Source organism: Dipodomys merriami, unplaced genomic scaffold, assembly GCF_024711535.1.
Source record: "Dipodomys merriami isolate MVZ:Mamm:240054 unplaced genomic scaffold, mDipMer1.0.p SCAF_579, whole genome shotgun sequence".
Taxonomy (NCBI): domain Eukaryota; kingdom Metazoa; phylum Chordata; class Mammalia; order Rodentia; family Heteromyidae; genus Dipodomys; species Dipodomys merriami.
Window position 1 is genome coordinate 363,891 of NW_027206156.1, and position 10,843 is coordinate 374,733.

Genomic DNA, 10,843 nt, shown 5'->3' on the forward strand with positions numbered 1-10,843 from the left:
CTTTATAGGTGATTAATCTTTTCTCTTTGACAGCTTTAAGGACCTTTTCCTTGGTCTGTGTTGATACTGTGTGGATTATAATGTGACGGTGGGATGTCCTATTCTTCTCCGGTCTGTTTGGAGTTCTAAATCTTCTTGTATCTGAATAGGCCTATATTTTTGCATGTTTGGGAAGTTCTCTGCGAGGATCCTGTTCAACAAATATACTAGGCCATTAACTTCTGTTTCTAGGTGCTCCTCTACACCCATTACCCTTAGATTAGGCCTTCTGATGGTGTCTTCCAAGTTTTGGATAGATGTATCATATTTCTTGGACTTGTCTTGGATGGTTGTATGTTCTTTCTCTATAATATCTAGGCTGTCTTCAATCCCTGAGATTCGATATTCTGTTTGGTCTAACCTGCTGTCAAGACTTTCTACTTTGTTTTTTATCTCTTTTCCTTCTAATTGGTCAGCTTTGATGGCTTCAAATTCTTTGTTGAAGCTTTGTTTTAGATCTTGTATGAACTTCTTTACTTCCTTAATTTGATGTTCAGTGTTTATTCTCAAATCACTTAGTTGATTGGTTATGATTTTCTTTGACTCCCATTCCTCCTGTTGTGTTCCATTCAGCATTCCCTTTGTGGACTCCCTCACTTACTTCAGCTCTTTGCTAATGGATTCCATGTATGCCTTTAGTGATCTTTGTATATTCTCTTCCTGCTCTTTCAATTCCTCTATTACTCTTTGATTAGCTTCCTCCCGTTCGTGGGATTCCTGTCGTTTTCTTTGAGTGTTCTCAGCCTCCTCACGCCATTCCTGCCTTTCTATTTGATTATTCTCAAGCTGCTCAAGCAAATCCTATATCAATTTTTAAGTAGCTTCCTCATGCTTATGATATTCCTTTATAAACTTTTGGATTGCCTCCTCTCTGTCCCTATCACGCTCATACAGAGTCATTTGTATGCTTTCAATCTTTTCATTTATCATGTTTGCCATCAGTGTTTGTAGAGCTATTTGGGAATTCTCCTCTGGATTATTCATTATCTGTTCTTTCTCGATTATCAAGATTGGGAATCAAGATACCTGGATTTGCCATTTTTCTTGTGTTTTTCCGGCTTACTCTGCCCATTTGAGATGAAAACACCACCAGTTTTGTGCTAGAACACTATCTTAAGGCAAGTATCAACCCAAGTCTGAATTTGCACAGTGAATAGTCTACATATACAATCTAGTTCAACAGATACATCTATTCAACATCAAACAACTATATGTTAATGGGCTATGAACCGCAAAGAAGAATTTGGAAGACCAGAAATTATTAGGGTTAGGGAGAGATGTGGGTAAAAAATAGGAATAGATAGATGTGGGAAGGCTCAGGGAGAGTTAACTAAGTCCTAATCCCAAAGCAGGAAATTGGTTGGGTAGGATGAAATTATAGATGGAATAAAAAAAGAAGAAAGTGAAAGGGAAAAGAAAAGAGACCAGAAAAAATAGAAAAGTAAAAATTAATAAAATAATGTAGAACGATAACAATCTATTTAGAGAATAACGTGAATATATTGAGAGAAGGGGAGGGATAAAAGGAGATGTGAAAAACTTAAAAATAAAAATGCTTCAAATATAATATAGGTATAAAGAGGTAGTACTGCTATTAAGGAATTTAAGTCTTAACGGTTTTGAATTGAGTGATAAATTTGTGGATTGAGTGTGTACACAATGGGGGATAGGGTCTAATAGTCAACTACGGGTTTATCTGAGGATGTGCAGGACAAGAATTAAGTCACATAAAGAACAACAGAGAGGAGAAGGTGAAAAGGATAAAAAAAGAAGAAAAAAACATGAAAAGTTCAGTAGAGCTAAACAAAAATCAAAAAGATAATTAAAAAAGAATAAAAAAAGAGAAAGAAATCAAAAAGGAGAAAGAATAACATACACTCACGTATCCCTAAAATAAAAATTATAAGAGAAAAAAAGTTACTGGAAAACATTTTTTTTTCAAAAAATGCAAAAATTAAAGATTAAGAAAAGTTTTAGAAAAGAAAAAAATTTTATATAAGGTACCAAAAAAAATTAAAGAAGAAGAAGAAGAAGAAGAAGAAGAAGAAGAAGAAGAAGAAGAAGAAGAAGAAGAAGAAGAAGAAGAAGAAGAAGAAGAAGAAAAGTTTTTTTGATTTTTTGGGGGAGGGTTGGGAAAAATCCTATATCTCCCTTGTGTCTGTAACCAGCCTCTTGTTGGAGTCTCTGGTCTGCTTGTGGTCCTGTGGCTTGGTTGGTTTCTTAAGTCAGTTTGTTCGAACAGGCAGAAAAATGCTCTGCTTTACCCAGGATTTGACAATCCTCCTCCCTGGCTAGTTCATTGGGAGATAGATCTGCTTTGATTATCAGAAAAGAGGGGTCTGTAGTGATGTGGCTAAGTTCTGGGTAGAGCTGAGGCTTTTCAACTGACGGTAGCTTTTCCCGGGGGCTAGTTTGTGAAAAACTCAAAGAGCCCAGCCTGGAGCCATTCTCAGGGTTTCTGTTTACTGATTTTCAATTGATTGTCAAGACTGCTAGAGGGAGGGGCAGCTTCTGGCTCTGATTACCCAGTGAAGAAAGCCACTCCTAGGGCTGGTGCCCTAACTGGGTGACTTTTCCCTGGGTGGAGCTTAGTCTGGCAGGTCATGTTGCCGTTAAGTTCTTGTGACCTGCTAAATGACTTGTATTATTCCAAAGCCTGGGTTGGAGCTATAGCTCCTCTGAGCTTTGTAGGTACCCAAGATGGAGATCTCTGGTGCTGGGGGGAGAGGGGTGGCCTTCCTTCCTCTGCTCTTTGAGAAGGAGTGAGGACGTCAGGCTTCTACTCACGCTGAGTCTTGGTTCCTGGGTCGTCTCTGGTCTGTGAACTGTAGGATGATGATGTCCGCTCCTTGTTGGTTCTTGTTGGTGTTGAGTAGAATCCGCTTGCCCGCTGAGTCTGGCTCCTTCATCCCGGACACTCTGTGGCTCAGGTATGGCTCCTGCGCTCGCCCGCTGCCGCCACAGCTGCTGCCATGTTGGCAGCTGCTGGGAAGAGCTGAGAAGTGTCTCCTTGCCTGGGTTTCCCCTCTCTGGCCTAGCTGTCTGTCCTGTGATGGCACACTTCGTGTTATTCTCTGGCTTAGAACTGTTCACTGGAACTCTAAAACTGCTTTCTATGCGAGAGCTTGCTTAGATTCCAGCTTCACCTAGGCCATCTTCCCGGAACCTTCTATTTGTATATTTTTATCTAAACTATTTTAGAGCAAGCTCAAACCACTTCCTCGTAATCATGAAAATGCTTGACAAGCTGTTCTTCTATGCTTAAGTAAACAGAAGAGCTACTTCCTCAGCTCCCAGGAGTCTGACATGAGCTTTTAGATAAAGAGAGAGAACATGTTCCCTCTCTAGTCGGGCATGCCAAGAGCGTTCCACATACACAAACACAGTCCTCAGATAATCCTGAGGCCCGAACCTGCATCATTCTGCCCCTCCAACACAGACCCTGAGTCTTCACACAGATTGTCTCACCAACTCTTCTATTATTTTAAGCAAAAACAAACAAAGCAAAGCAAACAAAATAGACTTTATGGTTAATTAAGCTGCTATTAAAGATTCCATGCAGAATTATACTGTTAAATGATGTTAATAAATGTTTTGTAGATATTGATCTCACATGTGTCACTAAAATATCCATGGATTCAAAACTAGAAACTCTGAAGTATAAAGTATATTAATTAGGTGAGTTTCATTAGGTAGCCAATGAAGAGAACACCATACGGTATTCAGTCAGGTAAAGAAGTTTATTTACTGAATTGATACCTATGCCATACATGGTGGAAAGGCATGTAAAAAAAATGGGGCCACCCAACCTCGGGCAAGGATGTATCTATGTGAAGGACCTGACCAGGTGATGTGTGGCAGTTTGGGGGTAACGCTGGCCACACTGGATATGGATGTGACTTCAAGTTCCGGGACTCATCTCTGGTCAGATGGAAAGTGCGACCAGAGGCTGACCAGATTATGACTTAACAGGATGGGGAGATGGATGCCTCCAGGTGTGCCAGATACTAGGCAACACATAAAGGGTTGAAACTTAGCTAAGAAGTGGGAAGGTGTCTGCATAGGGTCTGCATGACCTGGGGCAGACTTAACACCAAAAACAGGTAGTAACTCTGACATATGACTCCTGACTCCAAACAATTCATTCTCAATTATTTTCTTTCTTTCTTTCTTTCTTTCTTTCTTTCTTTCTTTCTTTCTTTCTTTCTTTCTTTCTTTCTTTCTTTCTTTCTTTCTTTCTTTCTTTCTTCCTTTCTTCCCTCCTTTCTTTTCTCCCTCCCCCTCTCTCTCTTTTGTTTTTTTGGTCGGTCGTGGGGTTTGAACTCTGGGCTTGGGCATTGTCCCTCAGCTCTTGAGCTCAAGGCCAGTGCTCTACCGCCTGAGCCACAGCGCCACTTGTGGATTTGAGTGGTTTTTTGGAGATAAGGTTTTCATGGACTTTCTTGCCCAGGCTGGTTTTGAACTGCAGTCCTCAGATCTCAGCCTCCTGAGTAGCTAGGATTACAGGTGTGAGCCACTGGCACCTAGCTCTCTCTCTCTTTCACTCACCCTCCCTCTCTACCCTACCTCAGTATTCTCAACTCTCAAATAATGAACACCTGCTTAGTTGAACTCACTGGCTAGGAGAGCAGCTCAATTGACATATGTGAAATTTATTTAATGTTTCCTTATTCCTCTACCACAGGTCACTGGAATCAAATAATGAACACTCTTTAGCATGGCATCTCAAGCCATTTGGAGGAGGAAAGCATGCAGGCTCTCTGCATTCTCTGAGGTCCACCCTGGGAAGTTGGGGAAGATTCCTCCATCCTCTTGTTAAATCTCAGCCCAGTTTCTGCATCAGTAGAGGTGACTGCCTCCAGGAGTCCCAGTTACATAAGTGACACAGATACTAGGCAGAGATTTAGCCTCTTGTGGTGCTGAGATTAATGGCATGATTCAACATGATCCACTAGTTTGTTGAGATTGGGACTTCTTAAATTTTTGATTAGGCCATGTTCAACTTGTGATATATTTATTTCTGATTGCTAATCATGATTATAGATGTGAACCAGCACATCAAACTATTCAAAGTTCTTTATCCCACATGGAAGACATGAAGTTTATTTTACCAAATGACATACAAGTTGACAGACAGCAAAAGTAAGTCCTTAATTCTGGTCAAGATGTGTTATTAATGTGAAACAAAATTACTTAACAAAATATCTCACTACTGTGATTATACTTTCAAACTTACCTTACATTTTAACATCAAATCACCTATATTAGCCAATGATTCATTCAAATTACCTCTAATCATTTATGTCTGTCCTATCTTCTAGAAGTAGGGAGAACTGGAGCTCACACAATTAACTAAAGTGGTAGAATTTGAGAGGATCACAGTTCTGAATCAGTCTAGGAAGGAAAGTATCACCCATATCAACCTACTAGGTAGGGATATTGGAATTCAATCATGATCCCTGCTTTTTGGACTGGGTGCAAAAATTGCTACTCTATGATTAAAATAACTTAAACTAGAAAGGATTGGTGGAGTGAATCCAGTGATGGAATACTTGTCTGACAAACACAACATCAAAACTCAAATCAACTTCCTAAAGATTAAATAATAAAAGGAAAGAAAGAACAACTCATATTGAGCATGTGTTCAATGTAACGATTTACACTAAATTATTGTAGTTATAAATGCCATCATTTATTTCTAGGAGCACACACATTTTGTGTCAAGACTAAAAAAAAATAACACCATATGTATAAAGCTTTAGTAAAACACAGGTCTAGCTTACAATGGTGAACACTTAAGTTTGCATGTGCAGTGGTGTTGCAGTGTTATTAAGGTTTATGGAAGTCCATCTTTTTGATGAACTTGACATGATGAAATTACCTAAGCATACATAACCATACAGTTCACTGGACAGATACTGCTGATATATATATATATATATATATATATATATATATATATATATATATATATATATATATATATATATATATTGTGCACACATATATGCATGTATATTTTAAGTGACATGTAAATAAAAATAAAAAAATATAATGAATAAATTTAGTCTACAGATAATTTTTCCAAAGTATTACTTTGCCTGATCCAGTTCATGTCTTAAAGTCTCCAATGCTATATCACACTTACATGGTTGCTGATCCCCTTCAGCTTTTTTATGATATTGTTTTTCTTTGAGTTTCAGGTGAAAAGCCTGCCAATAAATATACTTACATGACTTTCCTTTCTTTAGAAAATGAGAAGCATGTTGTGTTATCTGGCTCTTTATGTATCATCAATTTTTTTTTTATAATTTCAAGTACATATTAACTTAGATCTCACTCATTCTCTTCCAATAGTACCTATGGGAAAGAGAAAATGAAGGATTATTCTGTTACATTGGGAGTTTCTGTTATTAATAACTGCAATAAATATGAAAATTAAACTCTGAAATTATTTAGAGAGGTAACTTGAATTTTACCATTCTACACACTCATGTTACTCCCCCAACTAAATCACAGAACTTAAAATAAGTAACATTTTTAGCTGGGTGCCAGTGGCTCATGCCTGTAATCCTAGCTACTTAGGAGCTGAGATCTGAGGACAGTAGTTCAAAGCTAGCCCTGGCAGTAAATCCATGACACTCTTAGTTCCAATTAACCACCAGAAAAACAGAAGTGGCACTATGGCTCAAGTGGTAACGTGCTAGCCTTGATCTGAAGAGCACAGGGACAGCACCCAGACCTAGAATTCAAGCCTCTTGACCAAGAAAATTAAAAAGAAAAAAGTGGAAAATGTAATATTTTAAAGCTAATGTGCATATATACACAAAATTTGTCTCAAATTAAACTATAACAGCCCCTGGACTGGCAAAAAAGAGATTAAAGTGAAATTGCCCTCAATAATTCATTTAGATGATCTATACTGAGGGCAGGCTACTGGAACTCACATCACTAATTGAAGAGGTAAAATTTGAGAGGATCACAGATCAGAACCAATGTGCAAGGAAAGTAATGAGTCTCATATCATCCTAACTGTTAGCATGTTTGAATGCATTTGTGATCCCCGCTATTTGGCAGACAGAGGTAAGGAACTTAACCTGTGTTCGGCCTTCAGCAAAATGGATAACCTATGAGCAAAAGTAAATAAATCAAAAAAGGATTATTCTAATGGTAGAAAACTTGTTCAGCAAACAAAATATCTAAATTCATACTCATTTCCTAAAAGAGGAAGAAAAAGGGAAGAATGAAAGGAAGAAAGGAAGGAAGAAAGAAAGTAAGAAAGAAAGAAAGAAAGAAAGAAAGAAAGAAAGAAAGAAAGAAAGAAAGAAAGAAAGAAAGAAAGAAAGAAAGAAAGAAAGAAAGAAAGAAAGAAAGGAAGGAAGGAAGGAAGGAAGGAAGGAAGGCGGGAAGGTAGGAAGGAAGGTAGGAAGGAAGAAAGAAAGAAAGAAAGAAAGAAAGAAAGAAAGAAAGAAAGAAAGAAAGAAAGAAAGAAAGAAAGAAAGAAAGAAAGAAGAGACAGACAGAAAGAAAGAAAGAAAGAAAGAAATAAAAGAAAAGAGAAAAGAAAAGAAAAGAAAAGAAAAGAAAAGAAAGAAAGGGAAGAAGAAAGAAAGGGAAAAGGAGAGGTATAAATAAAAACCTCAGCATGCCTTAGATGTTAACAATAACCCTAAATCATTTTAGCTATAAATGCCATCATTTAATTCTGGGCAGAGACATTTTGTATCAAGCCTAAAAAAATCATAGCATACCACATACAAAGCATGGGTTAAATACAGGTCTGCCTTACACTGTTGGACCATTAGGAATGTATGACTAGTGCTGTTGCAGGCATGTTAAGGCGTGTGGGAGTTTATCATCCTGATGATCTTGCAATGATGAAATTGACTAACTACACAATTACCTTGGTAGATCTCTGCTGAGACCTATATTAAGTAGCAGATTAACAAAGAACAATATATACAATGAAATATATTGAACAAGCAGGTATTGTGACCAAAATTATTTTTACCTGATTCAGTGTATTTTTACATTCTATATCACATGTACAAATTCTTCATTCCCTTCTGTCTCATTATGATGTCTTTCCATTGCTTTGTTTTGTTTTCAGTACCATGGTATATGAGAGCAATTCTTATGTTTTTGTCTTCTAGTCTTCAGAAAGTCTGCAGTTAAATATGCTTAAGTTCCTTTCATTACAAACTTTGAAACACATTGGCTAGGGTCTTCATCATGATTTTGTTATGATCTCAAATACGTTTTTATTTCTAGCATTCTACCTGTATAATCTCACTTCAATATTTTCCAAAGGGCACTTTAGTCGAAGGAGGAAGTTCAAAGTGGATTCTGGTAGAGAATTTCTGTTACTAAAACCTCTGGTACATAGTAAAGTAAGCAAGTCCAAAATTATTCATTAGAGAGATGATTTGAAAGTCATTTTTTTGGATCTTAATATGCTTTATTCAACCAATCCAGAGGATTTAAAATAACTAATATTTTTAAGTTAATGGACACAAATGTGCACGAAAATTCTAGAAATAAAATGATCACTCATGAAACTTTACTGATACTTCAAAGAATGCTTTCCAGTTAGAGGAATCATCTTCACACATTTTCACACAATGTGTATCTGCCTAGTAACAGAACCCCAAACTAGACTAAGGCATCTAATAGCTGTTTAATTTTTGTTGTCTTTTGGCAATATTGCTTTCTTATCATATTGATTAGTATGAATTCTGTAACCATTATAAAATCACATTTGTAATAAAAGTTACTAGGTGGGAACTTCAAGGATGAGGTGGTATGGGGTTTCTGGTGGAGCCCTGTCTGGTTCAAGGGAGGAATTGGTATTGTCACAGCCTCTGAGGTAGAGCAGGGAGGGGCTTTGAGGGTGAAAGCCAGTCTGTGTAGGGCTTTGAGACAGCAGGGAGGGGACAGGAAAAACTAGACTTATTAGGAGCAGAGTCTCTTGTGGAGTAGGTGGGACTGTAGGATGGAGACTGGCAGGGAGATGGGGTTTCAGTGGAAGAAGGCAGGTCACTGGGGAAGAGGCTGTTTGGGGCAGAGAATTGAAAGGGAAGAACAAGGCTATAAAGGAGGAGTTTACTTAGAGGAAAGGTTGTGATGTAGCACTGTGAGTACTGTTGGGATATGTAGGGTGAGGTTTCCCATAAGGCAGGGAAGAGAATGAAGGCAAGAGGCTGATAGAAGATGGGGATTCTGGTGCAGGAATGTGGAACTTTGAGGGAGAGGCTTTTCAGGGTCTGTGAGAGGGCATAGCGGTGCTGGGAAGAAGTGGGCAAGGAACGGGCGCGGTTTCTGATGGAGAATGGCAGGCCTTTGGGAAGTGTGTTAGGGTGGAGGTGGGGTTTCTGGCAGAGCAGGATATAGTAATAATGTATGGAAGACCTTTTTCAGGACCAGAGCATTGTAATAGCAGGGATATGATCCAGTGGACTACACAGTTAGGACAGGGTTTCTGGTGTAGCCAGTCACCACTTCGAAAAGAGGAGTAAGGTTGAGTGGGGATTTTAGTGTTGCAAGGCAGGACATTAGACTTTGGACAGGGTTTCCAGTGGGGCAAGGCAACCTTCAAAAAGGGACTATGAAGGAACAGGGATTTACAGTTGAGCCTGGTGAGGTTTCCAGAGGGAGGCCAACAGATGCAGTGGTTTGCAGTGGAGCAATATGGGTGTCGAGAGATTGGATAGTGTGTTGGGTGTTGTCTAGTGGGGGTTTTCTAGAGCAGGTCAGGGCTTGGAGCCATGGGATTAATTGGAAGAGGGAAGAAGGAGTGGAAGGTCTACAAAGGTGTAGGGTAATTTTGGGCAGGGTAACTGGTGGAGTAGAGTGTGGATCTGCAGGAGGATCCATAAGGGGAGGATTCATCTCGGGAACATTACAGCCATTGAGAGAGTAGATATGGAGGTAAAGCCGCCTGTGGTGGAGCAGGGCTGGCTTTCCAGGCAGGAGATGGGCTGTGTAAGAAGCTTCTGGTTAACCAAGGCGGGCTACAAGGGCAGTTATAGAGAGGTGGAGGGTTTTTGGTTTTGCATGAATGGCTTTGTGGGAAGAGGCAGGTTCAAGACTGGGTTTAAGACATTAGGCCACTTTGAAGTAGACTAGTTATGGATGGAGTTTCTGATGAAACCAGGAGGGGTTGAAGGAGAAGTCTGCATGGGAGTGGGGTATGAAAGGGATGATAGGAGCTTGGAGGTAATTGAATATGGGAGCAATGGGACAATGAGGGAATAGAATAGTTAGGGACAGGATATCTGGTGGATGAAGTTAGGATTAGAGGGAGGAGCCTGATGTAGGCGGGGTTCTTGGTGCAGCAAGGCCGTTCATAGGAGGAGATGTGGATGTGGTCTGGTTTCTGGTGGTGCAGAACAGGGATTCCAGGAAGGAGTGGAGTGGATAAAGTCTTTCCCTATAGCAGAGGAGGACTTTCAGGAAGGATTCTGGTTGTAGTCAGGACTTTGAAAGATTATAGCAAGACTACCAGGGGGTAGGTTAGTTAAGGTTGGGCTTTTTAAGGACGAGGCTGACTGCAAGTGGGTTTACAGTGGATCCAGTCAAGTTTTATGGTAATTGGAGATAGGAAAGGGACAAGACAATGAAGAGTGGGGATACAAAAAATAAACAATTACTCTAATAGGAACACCATTCTCAGTCAGTGTAGAATTATATTACTCTTGTGTATGTGAGAGATATTGGAGAAAGTAAGCAAGTAATAATTCCTAGTGAAATTTTTCTTTATTCCAGTTGAGTGAAAATAAAACCACAGGTCAAATCAGCTCAGAGG